We start from the raw sequence: 15,688 nt of genomic DNA on the forward strand, positions 1-15,688 counted from the left end.
CTTTAGTTGCCAACTGGGGTTAAACCACAGCAGAGGAAAGTCCAACTGTTTTCATTAGCAGGGTGCCAGTGTTAAGAGGGAAGGAAATCAATTTAGTTCCTGAAGGAACTTGGAGGAGGTGAAACTTGAGTTCAGTTTTGTTCACTGAATTCACTGAATTGTTTTCTCAAAGGAGGTAGAGTTTTAGGGATGAAAGGACCATGCGGTGCTCTCTCCCCCTCCCCACTTTGTGAAGAAGTTTCTGCAAAGCTTGTCATCTTGGATGCTGCAAGATAGTCCTTACTTCAGGAAGTTCAGCATGTAATGTAGGGGTGTGTGTGTGAGTACAGTATCTATGAGATTATACATACATTAGTTCTGAATGATATCTTCAGGAATGAATATGTAGTTAATTATATGGACCTGATAGGAGAGCTCACTTATTTATGATGTCTGCACACCCTTCTAAGATCTTTTCAGTAGGAAGGGACAGGGGCCGATTGTGTTTCCTGCAGGATATTTCACACAAAGCCTTGGAACATTCCTTCATGGGATACTGGAGCTAGCAGTCTGAGGGAAATGAACTTCTAAAGCTGTTTTGCTTGTGTGTAGTGAGGAGCCGCTCGCTCTCTCGCATTCAAAGCACTTGAATGTGCTTTCCCAATTTAATATAGGTGATGTAATGAAGTTCTGTTTCTGCTGTCACAAAATAACGGAGGGAAAGTTACAACATCATATGCTGTGACATGTGGGGAATAAGAAGTAAAGGGGCTGGTGGGGTGATGCTATGGGCAGAGCTCTATCAGATGATGGTGGTGCCTTGACTCTTCCAGGCAAAAAGCTGCACTGGGCAATAAATTAGGTACACTTTGCTTGCTAACTTCCTGCACTGTCTGCGCTCGAGAGTGTGAATCCACTTCTTACCTATGGATTCAAGGAGGACCTATGTTTAAATTGCCAGCTAACAGGTACAGTATTACTAACTTCAGGGCAATGATGTGGTACATACCAAAATGATGCCACCTCTGGTTTCGTGTGCACTAAAGTAGCCATCTGGAACAGGGACAGAATAGCTGCTGGGGTATGTGGCCTTGTGTGACTGTGGTGTTTATGGAAAGATTTACTTTGAGGGGCAGCAGTAGAGTGAAGACTTTAGAGATTTTGTTTATTTGCTTTGGTTTTTTGCTTAGTTAAGATGATTCTCAGCAGGATGTTCCTTAACTGTACTCACAGTTTCTTACTCTAGCAACTGGAGAAGTTGTACTGGTATCAGCGAAAGGCTCTTCTGGTCTCTGTGAAGGAAAAGAATTAGTGATGCTCATTTTGTTGATGCTGAGAAAGACACTGGGAGGTTGAAAAGTGCGGGTTTTATTGGAATGGTAAATAATGCTCAGTGAAGGGGTAGAGTAATAAATGTTCTGTTTAGTATGGAACATTAAGTCTGTGTTTATTCGTATGTATGGCTTAGTATATATGTAATGTCATAAATCATAGAATGGTTTGGGTTGGAAAGGACCTTAAGATCATCCAGTTCCAACCCCTGCCATGGGCAGGGACACCTCACTCTAGACCATGTAGCCCAAGGCTCTGTCCAGCCTGGCCTTGAACACTGCCAGGGATGGGGCATTTACCTCTTCTTTGAGCAACCTGTTCCAAGGCCTCAGCACCCTCACAGTAAAGAACTTCTTCCTTATATCTAGTCTAAACTCCCCCTGTTTAAGTTTGAACCCATTACCCCTTGTCCTACCACTACAGTCCCTAATGAAGAGTCCCTCTCCAGCACCCTTGTAGCCCCCTTCAGACACTGGAAGCTGCTCTGAGGTCTCCACGCAGCTTCTCTTCTCCAGGCTGAACAGCCCCAACTTTCTCAGCCTGTCTCCATACGGGAGGTGCTCCAGCCCCTGATCATCCTCGTGGCCTCCTCTGGACTTGCTCCAACAGCTCCATGTCCTTTTTATGCTGAGGACACCAGAACTGCACACAGTGCTCCATGTCAAAGGAATGTAATCATGCTTTTATTTCTGCATGCATTTTAATCAATGGTGTAGTCGTTCTTCCACTGTTTCCTCCCCCCCCCCCACCATGGTATCCTATTTATCTTGCTTAAATTTCTTCCTAAGCTCAGTATGCAGAATAATAAGCAACTCTTATGTGTATGAAATTGTGATTGCATGTTAGTAAACGTGCATGTATTCAATGTATTTAATCATTTGCCTATAGTGACTTGTCTCACTTATTTTTCATGCTCTCGATTATTGACTCCTAATTGTATTTTCACTTTTACCTCATTTTCACACAGACACAGAAAATCTGTGAAAATGCAGAGTGGTTTTAACACGTGCTTTTGCAGATGTAGAAGTTCCACATCATTTATGGAGTGGTTTTAGGTAATAGTATGCTGGGGAAAAAGTCTTAATGTTGGACACGTGCTCCTGGTGGCAGAATCACACGGTGAGAGTAGGAAACGAGAGCTTTTAATAGATTGTGAGGTGTTGGCTGGTTTTGGGTTGGGTTGGGTTTTTTTTACTAGTTCTTGTTTGCAGCTATTTCTGTACAATTCTTAGTAAAATTCAGAGACAAAACCAGCTGTTAGCATAGTTTGAGACCAAAGTAACCTTTTTATCCTTTTAGGAAGGTATCAGTTACCAATTTGTAAGGAAACTGTTGTTTGCATTTTTCATGTTTGGGCCTTGTAAAATATTTTCAATACTTTTTGTTGCCTTCTTATGCCTGCCCATGGGCACTTTACAGATTTCAACCATAGAATAACTTTGATTGGAGGAAACCTTTGGTGATCATCTTACTAAAGGACAGCCCCACTCGCTGCAGGACAGCCTGGATGAGGTTGCTTGGTGTCTTGAGGAGTCATAACTCCTGCTGAATAACTCCAAGAATGGTGATTCCACGATTTCTCAGAGCCCCTGTTTCCAGTGGTAGGTGCTGAGTAAGGGCACTGTGGTCCAGTGTGGGCACCAGTCAAATTCAGGAACAGTGTTTTGACCAGCCAGGTGTGTCAGTGAATTTCTCTGTCATTATTAATGGGAAATAGTTTATTCTGAGAGAACCACGTTTTGCACAAGTGTGCCCTCCACTTATATTAAACACCGTACAATGGAGTAACCTGTAGGGATATATTTTATACAGTTAAAAACTTTTAAAATGAGGTAATAGGGCTTTTAAAACCAACAAAACTGTATTAAAATCATGGGAAGAATGCATGAAAACAATCTCTTTAACTAGAAAGATAAATTCTCAGTTTTAGCCCTCATCTATCATCCCAAGACACACTTCTGAGTTGTAAATACCAGCAAAGTCTTGGATTTCAGACCTCTCTCAGGATTTTCAGATTACTTGGATTGCTTTTATCCTGGTTCGGGCATAGAATTCCAGTCAGCAATTTGGTGAATCTCTGGAGTTTGTTCTGCTTCTTGCTGCATTTCTTCTTATTCTGATCTGAGGTGTGTACTCTGTGCCAACTGACTGATGGAGAGCTGCCTTTTATTAGGCATTGTCTCAACCAGGCTGTTTCATTTCACTCATGTGTTTCTTGTTGTCCAGATTGTGGGCTGAATGTAGGGGTGTTTTGCATCTACTGAAGTGAAAGAGCAATATGGAGTGTGCACACAACAGCAGAAGACTGAGTAAGAGTTGCAGTGTGATTGTAAATGCCCCTCCTTCCTAAAGCCAGCAGCACTGGTCAGTGGGAAAAAGTGTTACTGTGGGCTGGTCCTCACCGTGCCTCTTTGGAAGACTGCTGCTACCAGCTGCATTAGAGCAGAGTTCTGCAAAACACCTTCTGAAAGGCCTGCTAAAATCTGTCTCACAACGACTGACAGATGTTTTGAACCTCTGCCTGCTGTCCAGGCTGGTAAGTGGTCAGCATCCTCTGCCTTTTTCCTTTGTGCATTTCCCAGTCTGTATCATCTCCAAGGCTCCTACCCTGGAGGAGGTGTTTGCTTTCCCAGTTCCCAGCTGATTGCCAGCTAATTGCTCTGTGATTACACATCTCTTTCCTTCAGTAATTATGTTTGCTGTTTCCAGTGTGCTTTTTTGGCTCTTGTATACCACATTTCTCCACAGCATTCAGCATCTAGCTTCCCAAGGTAGGCCTTTGGGTTAGAAAGTGATGCATGCAAGCTGAAACTCAAAAGGCAGAGGGTAAAACTAAACCCAGTGCAAGCAGCCACTAAATGGAGCAACCTCCAGCAGATGAGTATATTTTGATAATGGGTCACTAGTTTGACTGTTGTGACTCTAATGATACGAAAACCAGAGGTAGAAATTTTCTGACCTGAAGTAGGGAATTGATTCCTCTACAGTTCAGTGTCTTGCAAAACAAATCTTCATTGAAATTAGTAGATGTTGTGGGAAGAAACCACTGTGGGAATAGGGGGTACGTAGCTGGTATCCTAATGAGCTTCAGAGTAACTAACTGCTATTAAGATCTACATTTGTGGTTTGAATGGTGGATCAGTTTCAATGTAGAAAATGCATTGAAATTGCTTCACTTGCAAGAACTGAAACCTTAGCTGTTTTGTCTGAAAAGGGGAGAGAATATCATTCAAAGACTAAATGCAGCTTTCTTTTCTTGGTGAATCAGTGTTAGTGTGACTGCTATTCTAGTTCTGGGATTTTATCTTTATTTTCTTAGTAATTTATTTTCCATAATCCAAAACACAGAGGGAATTGAAAGAAAGAAAATGTGTTTTTAGAAGCAGAGAAAACAAAAACTACAGAAAGGATCAAGGAATAGAAATCATGTGTCTGTGTTGACTAATGTTTGATGATTCGTTAAACTGTCAGAGTTACTTTACAACTTGTAACTAGTTCATCAGAATGTGATATATGTGCCCTATTGAAAGAGTAGAGAGAGAAAAAGGGATGAAAGAACAAAGAAAAATTACAGCTCTCTCATAACCTGAGCCAGCAGATAGGAACTTATATTCTCACTGTAGGTAGAAGACGAACATTGAACAGCATCTCTGTAATGTTCTACTGACTGAATGCCTCCTGCTTTCACCCTTCTGATATGCTGACAAGGTTTGGTTCTGGTCAGTGCATCTGTGGGGAGTGATTCAGTGTTGCCATCTCCTCCCCATAGAGGCTCTCCAGGCAGAGGAACAAATGCCAAAGGTGTTGTCTTGCTTTTGGGTTGGATTCCAAATCAAACAGGGGAAATCATGTTTTGAGCAGCTTGTGGAGTATAACTGTGTTGCACACAGCAAGACTGGGATGAAGAAATTGTACGCATGCATTAATAGAACTAAATTGCTCTCCTACTTTAGTGGCCTGTGGGAATTCCCTGTCCTTGGGTGGCACAGTGCTGCAGTCACACAGTTGTCTGCAGTGTATGTTTCTGTCTGGAGAATTAGTATGGCCTTGGTATTGTATTTAAATGTGATGCTATTCCTCTAGATTAGCCCTGTGTCCCTTGCCTCTATCTTCAAGGTGGCAGGTATTCACTCCAGGTAGAGCTGCTTTAACAAGTATTAGTAAGTGTCATGGCTTTGATATTGCAAGCTCCGCCCCTTCTGCTCAAAGCCTGATGTCCACTGCTAGGGGAAGGGGACATTTTAACTCCTTGTTGCTCACATTTTATAACTCTTCTAATGTGAGTTAGCTGCAGCACACTCTGTGGTTCAGAAAGCAGAGTAGCTGGGCTTGGATTGCTCTAGCTAGAATTTGTACAGCTGAAGATATAGTTTTAATTATTAATCTGGTCATTTTAATCTCTGTAATGAACAGCTTTAATAAGAAACAAATCCATAAGGAAGAGTGGCTGAAGACTTTATTTCAAGTTAAGAAGAAACAGCCCAGGGCTGTTTGTTTTGTAAAGCAAACAACCAAAACATGGTAGCAAAAGGGAATAACAGGCTGTCAGCAACATATGTTAGCTGCTAGCTTGAGTCAAAGGGAACCTACAGAGGAACCTGCAGGACTGGTACACATCTAGTACGGTAACCTCCACATATCCTGGGCCTTGGTGAAGAATTGGAGCTAAAAACCAGTGCATGAATCCACCTCTCTATTGTTTTGAAGGTCTGTTACATGCAGATTGGCAGCATGTGAAAGGCCACCCTGTGTGCATACAGAGGCTGTTGCACTCAATTCTGTTCCTACGCAATGTTGGTAATGAAAAGCTGAGCATATGAAGTGTCATGGGCTAACACAGCAAGTGGGGATGGGAAAGCTAGTGAAAGAAAAGGTCGGCGTGCTATCCAGAGACAAACACGCAGAGATTCACGTGGCTTAGCCCTTTTTCTCTAAGTTTACACTTAGGTGGGGGTGGGATCCAGAAGCTTTACAATGAAAAAGCAAGTTCAGTTAATATAAGACCAAATTGCATTTGCAGAATCTCTTCTCTCTAGTCCTTGTCTGGTTTGATTGGGAAGCCAAAGATTCATCTATCTCTGTTAGTTTTTGACAAGGGAAGTAGGCTCACTTTTTATCTCTCTAGAGCATCCACAGAGAAGAGATACTGTTGTTCAAAGGGGGGAAGAGTGTACACAGTATCTGTTCATTTGAAGAATGGTAGAAACCAAACTGTTGTAACTACAGGAGCTGGTTGAGTAATTGCCTATAAATCAACACTGTTTCCTACTAGTTGTTTTGCACTGGAGATCATCATAAAGCTGTGACAGAAAGGAGCCTATGGTACTCATCCTTGGAGTTACATTATCAGGAATTAGAAAGTGCCCTTTATTTGAATGCTGCTGAAAGTTCCTATCAGTCTAGCAAGCATTACAGTGCTGTCCACTTGGATATCTTGAGTGATTAACTCCGAGTGATTTTGCTGCATTAGAGGTAATTGTGCTGCAGGAGTTGGCCTCAGGCGCTGTTCCATCTCTGTCAGTGTTGAGTATATAGCACATCGGCTTAATATGTGTAGGAAGTGCTGCCTGGCACTGCCCCAGTTGGTTTGTTGTTTGCTTGCTTTCTTCCCTTCTACTTATCTGTATTAATCCTATTAACAGTGGTGCTTTAATATGCTTTGCTTCATTGTTTTTAGTGAGGGTAAACATCTAAAGATGTTTGCCAGGAAGAGCAGGAAAAGGATGGTAAAGGTGCTGTGTTCTCCTGGAGACAGGTACTGAGAAGGTACTTTACCAGGCTGTCACAGAAGTCACTTGGCTTCCTGAATGAATAGCTATTTACCAGGGTCATACTTGGGGCAGTTATGCCTCTCCCACCATTTTTAGTATTCATTTAGGTCAGTGTTGGGTTGTTGCCTATGATTACTGTGGTAGTTGTGGTCTGAGATAATTTGATTTAAACACTTAATATGTGTAGGATTACTAGTATGTCTGGAACAGCCAGAGCAAGGACTTGGGGCTGTGCTTCCATGGGTGGGCTACTGCCCCAGCTGGCAGGCTGTTGTACATGGACAAATGAAAACAATCACAGGATGTTTTGGGTTGGAAGGGACCTTAAAGCTCATCCACGTCCAATCCCTGCCATGGGCAGGGACACCTTCCACTAGAGCAGGTTGCTCCAAGCCCCTGTGTCCAACCTGGCCTTGAACACTGCCAGGGATGGGGCAGCCACAGCTTCTCTGGGCACCCTGTGCCAGCGCCTCAGCACCCTCACAGGGAAGAACCTCTGCCTCAGAGCTCATCTCAGTCTCCCCTCTGGCAGGTTAAAGCCATTCCCCTTGTCCTGTCCCTCCAGGCCCTTGTCCAAAGCCCCTCTCCAGGTTTCCTGGAGCCCCTTTAGGCACTGGAGCTGCTCTAAGGTCTCCCCTCCAGGAGCCTTCTCTTCTCCAGGCTGCCCCAGCCCAGCTCTCTCAGCCTGGCTCCAGAGCAGAGCTGCTCCAGCCCTCGCAGCAGCTCCGGGGCCTCCTCTGGCCTCGCTCCAGCAGCTCCACGTCCCTCTTGTGCTGTTGCCCCAGAGCTGGATCAGGACTGCAGGGGGGGTCTCCCCGGAGCACAGCAGAGGGGCAGAATCCCCTCCCTTGACCTGCTGCTCACGCTGTGGGGGTGCAACCCGCCAGTGTGGGTGAGTACAGCTTTACAACTGGATTGCATCTTGTATTTAGAGTTACTCAGAACGAGATATGTATTGAAACAATTATACTGCTCAAGCCAGGCTATCTCAGTTGCTTTGGGGGCTGACCTTTCGTAATACTAAAAGTATTCTGAAAAAAATAAGAAATTAACCAAATGTAACATTTTGACATAAATTGCAACATAACCCAAAGAAGGTATTTGTTTGATTTGTCATTTTACAAATATTTTCAGTTAATATAAGTGGAATGTAAAAGAATTACACAAGGATTAAAGTTAGGGAAAACTTGGTTTCTGATTCATGAAAGCAAGAAATGGTTGGTTTGTCCCGATAGGCGTAGATCTCCTTACTGATGGCATTGACAGGAGGTACCTGTAGTCTCTGCAATGCTGTTGACTTTGGTGAGGAAATAAAGTCAGTGCATTTGGCTTTGTGCCCCGTTGCCTTATATTTAGTGTGATTCCTGTAGTCTGGATGGGAAATGGAACTATGTTGTAATGCTGAATAAGAATAACGTGTTGGCTTTTGCAGACGGGGGGCTGGGGATGTGGAAGCATTGTCTAACAAGGAGTAGTTTTAGAAGAAAAGGCAAAAGCAAAACTGTTTTCCAGTAAAGCAGTTCTAGAAAAACAGTAGTTTCCAGTAAATAGATGTTTGTGGCTGTTACTAGGTGGGGCACAGAGTGTAGTAAATGAACACTCTAAATGAAAGCTAAAGTCTCATTAGACTAGAATACCTTAACAAGAGAAGCCAGGATCTAAGCTTAATTCACTGAGCCTCTGGGTTTGGATTGTGATCACAAAGGTCATGAAGGAGAAGAGATCCTCAGCCTCAAGTAAATAGCACAGAAACAGGTTGGAAGTATGCAGAAAAACACTATCTAACATTGTAGAATGTGAGGTATGGTTGGTTGTTAGTCTTGTTCAGACTTCAAACCATCAGTGAAGTAGCAGTGTGGGATAAATACTATTCAAGAGCAGCCTGCCTCCCTTCTGAAAACTTCCACCACCTCAGAGCTCTCTGTCTGTCTGGGAACTAGATGGAACACTAATGGGAGCCAACTGCTCAGCTACTGGTTTTCCTCAAGCTGGGACAGAGCCTCGTGAAGATGACACTTTGCTTACCCACTAAATAAATGCTTTCACCAGAACCCTAAACTCCTTGGCTTGTTGAGTCAAATTGTTGAGTGCGGGAACAGATCTTGCTTCTGTCCGAGGCTGCAAGAAGTGCCTGGGGTGACACCCTTCTTCCACGACCACAGATCCACAGGCATTTGCAGCACAGCACAGCACATTTCTGTATGGTGATGTGCTGCAAATGAGGGTTTGTTTAGCATGGGAATTTCTCCTGCCTGTCCCACTGTTCTGCAGGCTTTAGTGGCTTGGGGACTGCACTTTGATCCCTCCAATAGAGAAAATGGTGGTGTTTGCAGACGCAATCAACTCAGACTGTCTGTCTGTTCCCTAAGTGTGATGCAGAGCATTCTCTCTTCTATTTATTGTTTCTCATTTAGTGACTTATTATTTCTAATCTCAGCAAATAGATATTGATCCCGTGGAAAGTATCTGAAAGAGGCTAATAGGGAGCTCCTAGTTGCAAAGAAAGACTAACACTCTCTTCTGGGACATATCAACTTGAAGATGAGTTAGGTTCTCAGGAGTACATTAAATAAGAATGATGCTGCAGAACCAATGGCAGAGATGCTCTCACTGTAACTAGGATATAATACATGGTTGTCTTGTTGACAGAATTACATTAGCCAGGCACAGGTTTTGTAGACAAGAAGATAGATGTTTAATGCATATGCTTGAGAACAGAACACTAAATACTTTGGGAAGTTGCAAAAGAAGGGGTTTAACATATTTCTTTAGAAGCTGGAGCCTCATAATCAATTTATTAGAGGAAATGCTACTGTCCAAATCCAGCATAAACACTATGCAGACGGGAAGGAGAATTCTTGTTTCCACCCTTGTACTGACTTTATCAAAGTAGAGCTTTAAATATGTATATACATACATACTTACAGAAGTATTTAAAACATGGCTCTAACTTGAAAATACGTATTAAAAATAAGTTCGGGACTTAGATGAGGAATTACATGTTTGTTTCTTACTGTTGGGAAGTTAAGGGGGAAAAGCACATACATGGCTACAGCACCTTTTCACCTTGCTGCTGCTTCCTTCCCTATCTGCTTTGCCTCTTAACCTAAAATGCTGCAGAATGGAGACCTTCCTGGATGACAGACGCCCCGTATAGTGGGGTACGTGAGGAAATCTGAACTGCCTCCACAGTCACCATGGGATCAAGAGCGAAGGAGGTAGAAAGAATAAGGTTCATTACGTCTGAAACTCCTTCCACAGTGTGAAATCACGAATGCAGGTCCTGCTGCTAGGAATTCTGAATTGGTCCTTCAGCTGGGAGTGCTTACAGTTCAAAGCAGTATTTTCATAATGCTGGATGATACTCAGCATGAATAATGATGGAAGAATCTGGCTTATCGTGTGGAAAACCATAAAGAGGAAATAAATGCTGGTTGATAAAAATGAAGAACTTTATTTTCCTTCTGTTTATCCTGGAAATATTTTTGGGAAAAATAGAATTGCAATCATGAGCTTTGTTTAATGTAGCTAAATACCCTCTTTTTCTCTTCTGACTGTGTTTTCTGGTGTTTGTGGTTACTCAGAATTGGATTATTTGGAAAACATCAGCACTATTTCTATTAGCTGTGCTCTTCTATTAAAAAGATAGAACAGGGCTGCTCTGTCTTTATGAACTATTTGCAAATAGTTCACTTGAATTTCTAGCTACACCTTGGGCTTCACTTGTGACTTACAGACTTCTTCCACTTCCAGAAAATAAGGGCCTTTTGAATTATCTTCTGCTGCCCTGGAGTTTTCCCTTTAGCTTCTTCCAGGAATCTGGTTTGTTGGAGAGCAAAAGGCACTTAATGCCTCTATTCACCTCACACACAATTCTAAGAATACAAGGAACTGGTTTGGGGGATTTTGTTGGTTTATTTTCCTGGAAATGCTCTGCCCTGTCCTGTAATAATCCCTCATGTGAAAGAAGAACAAACAGAAGATATGACTTCTCTAGTTTAGAACAGAAATTGATGTTCCTTTAAGATCACAAAATTGTGGAATGGTTGAGATTGGAAGGGACCTCTGCCTCTTAAAGGTTTTCACCAACATATTTCCTGAGATTAGAGCAAGAGTTGTCTTTTCTGAATTGGGCCAAGGACTGCAAGGCTCTGTTCTCATCGTGAGGGTACCGATATGGTTGTATTTGTGGAAAATCCTGATGGAGAGGCACAAAGTTCCCTTTTCCTTTAATAACATCAATGAGCAGGTTGATGGTTCTTACTTATGTAATGGGTAGTACTACCTATGTGAAAAAACCAACCCAGATCTTTGTCCGTGTGAGGATTTTATTGAGACACCTTGTTCACTTTTGCTTTTATACTTACCATTGTTCTGTTTGGCAGATTTTTGAAAACTTGGAAATCTGCACTTGGATGGTTCTTGTTCAGCAATTCTGAATGTGAGCAGCAAATAGGTCACACATCATGACCTGTGAGCATAAGGAGAGTCTGCAACCAAAATGGTTAAGGAATTAATCCACTAAGTTATTATTCATCACGGAATAAGGTATCCCTGCCCATGGCAGGGGGTTGGAACTAGATGACCTTTAACATCCCTTCCAACCCACCCATTCGAGAACTGTATGAATATATTACTATTTATAATCCTATTTCCCGATCACAAAGATCACCTGTCTAAAACCATGAACTGTTAAGTTTGGAACTTACATTGATACTTATTCTGCCACCTCCCTTCCTGTGTTACTTCCAAGAATTTTACCATAAATATCTAGCTGAAGGTTTATTCCATACTCTTTCAGCCTACTCCTGGCATGCCAGAAGTCTGACCAGTGCCTGAGAAATCCTCTGGTTTCTTCCTGATGCCTTCAGACGTGCTTCTGCGTTTTACACCGAGATGATGCAGTGCACTGATCATCCACAATCTAGCTGATTAAGTGTAATATAACATTAAATCACACTGGTAAGGTAGGCCATTTCCTTCTCATTCTGAGAAGCTGTGAAAAGCCCTCTGGTTTTTATTTCTCTTTAAGCTGTTCAAGTAATGAGCCTCTAAGAGCTGTGCTGAAGAGTGCTGCTGCTGAGCTGTTAAGGCCTTGAGTTCAGACAGGGAATGTGAGAGAGAAATACTGTAGACTGATATAATAGTTCAGGTTGGAAGGGATCTCGACTGGTCATTTGGTCCCATCCTTTACTCGAAATGAGGCCAATGCAGAATTTGGATCTGACTTTGAACTTAGCTCAGGTTCTTGTCCAGCCAAGTTTGAGCATCTTTAACGACAAAATCCTGCTATAGCTCTGGCAGCTTGTTCCAGTGTTTGAACACTCCCATTATGAAGAATATTTTTCCGTATGTGTGATTGAAGTTTCCTTTGCTGCACTTTTGTTTTCTTGCCTCTTACCCTTTTGTAGAGCACTTTTCAGGTCTACCTCTGGTTTCTCTTTTAACATGTTCCGTAGTTCCCCAGTCATCTTAAGGCCTTGCTCATCTTAGCACCTTTTGTGTGGTGAAACTCCACTGGTGGTTTTATTTGTGTAACAGGAAGCCCAAGCTGGACACAGCCCTCCAGCTGTGATCTTGCACAAGTACTGAATAGATGGTTACAATCTCTTTACTTGTTCTGCTAGCTATGCTCTTGCTAATACTGAGCAGCATGTGGTGAACCTTTTTTGCCTCAAAGACATGATGCTGCCTTATATTCAACCTATCATCTGATGGGCCCCAGGTCCTTTTCTGCTGAGCTGCCATCGAGGCAGCTGGCCTCCAGCACCTACCATCGTGTGATGCTCTTTCATTCCAGGTACAGGACTGCATTGATGTTTCTTGACTTCATAAGTTTTCCATCAGCCCATTCTCCAGGCTGTTGAGATCTTTCTGAGCAGGCAGCCCTACGCTCCAGTGCACCGACTGCTTCCACCAGTGTGGTGTGATTGTTTTTGTCTGGTAGTCATCAAAGTTAAACAACTTAAGTAGTAGTACACCAAGTAATGGTTAGTTGTTATGCAGGCAGCAGTGCCCTTCTTGAATTGCAAAGTAATAACTACATTGTTCTAATCTTGAAAATATCAATTATGGTTGATTTACATGATAATCTGACCACAGGCCATGCATAACACATACAGGATTGATCATTTGCAGCTGCCCTAAGCATTTTGAACTGCTTATCTGATGCCTGTAAAACACGGTTGTATCTTAATGGCCATAGTTGATGATCTAAGTCCTGGGGAGCTCTTCCCCCATGTTTCCCCCATTTTTAAGTGCCTTCCTCTTCAAGTTTTGCAAGCACATTCTGCCTTTCCTGTGTGCTCAGTATGGTAATTACTACTCCTTGCCTTCTCTTTCTGAGTTCTGGAGCATAAGAAATGTTCTTGATATTTGGCTTTTCTTAAGGTTTTCTTTTCTAAGCATTGACAATTTTCTGAAGTGTATTTTATTCCCCACCCTGTAATCAGTCCTAAGAGCAGGAAAGCTGCTGCTGATCCCATGCCATTCTGTGTACGAGTCGCTGTCCCTCCCTGCACAGGGCAGTGGCTTACTTCCAGTATGCCACTCTAGGGAAGAGGACTACTCTCAAGTTTTCCTCCCTGAGCACTAATTGCTGTAGACTTCAGCCAGTACCTCTTTAGAAAGAGGTGCCTTTGCTGTAAACCAAACTTTCTGCCATTCAAAGCAATTCATACTCCTAGTGAGCAGACAGTGGGTGCAGGTGTTCAAGTGGAAGTAAGAGTGGAGTTAGAGGATGTCTGGGCTAACGAGAAGCAGGACCAGTCTGCAGAACACAACCAGATGTATCCTCTGCTACAGAAGCAGTAATAAGCATTCTTTGTGGGATGCTAATCTCATAGGCTGGAAGATCTGATTATTTTGCTGCTGGCTTCCTCCACTGATGCAAAGGGTCTGTGTCAGTACACATGTTGTAAGAGGTGTAATGGGAATAGAGAAGCCAGGCAGAGTCTAGAAAGCAAGCAAGCAAGCAAGCAAGCAAGCAAGCAACTGGTTGAAAGGTCTTCTGATAACTGCCACTCTTATTGCTTGTCATCTTACTGTGGTTCATTTCACTTATGTTTGCTGCTGTCCTTACCCAGTGGGCTAACAGTCATTTGCTGTATGAATCTGTCAGGAGCTGGAAAGATTCCAACTTAGCTTGGCTGCGCCTGTGTAGGGAAGCTAAAGAGGCCTTTCCCTTGTTAGCATTCATGTCTTTTACCTAAAAACTGTGTTAAAGAAGAGCACTAAAAACCTGTTAGGAATTCCTCTCTCTGAAGGCTGTCTGATTCTGTCATTAAAAGGAAAGAAGTGAAATGTGGGAAGTTGGGGTTTTCTCTATAAACAATCCTCATGTTTTTATTCCATCTTGATCTGGTACTTAGAACAAGCTGCTATACCTTTAGATGCTGTAGAAGTCTTCATGGCTCAAATATCCACCAAAGATCAATGTGGTTACTAATATTAGACTGAGGGGCTGCTGGTTTGCAAAGTACAGTCTGTAGTGTTGAAATGTGAACCCCAGCTGATCAAGCTGTAGGTTGCCAACTTTTAGCCCTGATCACAAAATGAAGGGAAGCGATTCCTTTTGGCACCAGTGGACTTTGGCTCAGCCAAAACATTGGGCTAGAAGAATCCTGCAAGCTGAAGTCTTAAGCTGCATCCTAAGTCTTAAGGGCATCCCAAGCTGCAATGCTAAGGTGTATTAAATATGACTGTCAAGTAGATTTGGCTATCATGTGAAGTGGAATGGCAGTATAAAACACTTCCTTTCTTTGTTCATTCCCTTCCTGTGCCTCAGCTTTTTTGTTCTATTTATTGCTCACCTTGGCATACTCCAAGATGATAATTTTCCTGGATAATGCTCATGTTTGTGCAACACTCGGTTCAGTGCAATCTGAATACTTCAAATGGCAGTAAAATTTACACAGGTCTTACAGCTGGATTAGTCGGACTGCTCAATGACTTACACCTTCGAGGGAAAGCTGCTGCAATAGGAAGTAAAATATACCCATTCTTTAAACATCACTGACAAATACTTTAGATCCTTAAAACTAAAATGGAAGGCAAGTAGCAATCTTGTTCTTAGTACTGAGTGAGGAGAGACTGGAGTTCTGGACATCCTTCCCAGCCAAGTCAGGGGTTTGTGACCTTCCCCGTCTGCATTCTTGCCATGCTGTGGAGCTGAGAAAACAAATCTCATTCTCCCGAGGGACATAAATGTCTCAGCAACAAATATTGCAGAGAAGCCTGTAAATGTTACAGAAGTGTAATATATTTGTTGAATGTGGTTCAACTGAGGTCTTATTGTAACTTTCAAGCTCTTAGACTTGAATAAACAAACAGAAATGATGAGCTTTTGCTCAAAAACGTTTGAGGATGAATGAAGAGTGTAGGATTTAGAGTAAACTAGTTCTTTGCTTAACTTCCAAGTGTTACTGGTGGCATTAAACCCAACAATTTCCGCAATACCTGATGCTCTGTGTTTTAGTGTTCATGCAACTGTTGCATGAGTTTTATGGATCAGAAGGAAATAGCAGCCTCTGCTGGCAAAAAACCTACACCAAACCCAACCCAACCAACCAACAAATCAACCCATCAACCTTCTAGACAAAGTGTTT

The sequence above is a fragment of the Strigops habroptila genome, chromosome 11 (assembly GCF_004027225.2).
Source record: "Strigops habroptila isolate Jane chromosome 11, bStrHab1.2.pri, whole genome shotgun sequence".
Classification (NCBI taxonomy): domain Eukaryota; kingdom Metazoa; phylum Chordata; class Aves; order Psittaciformes; family Psittacidae; genus Strigops; species Strigops habroptila.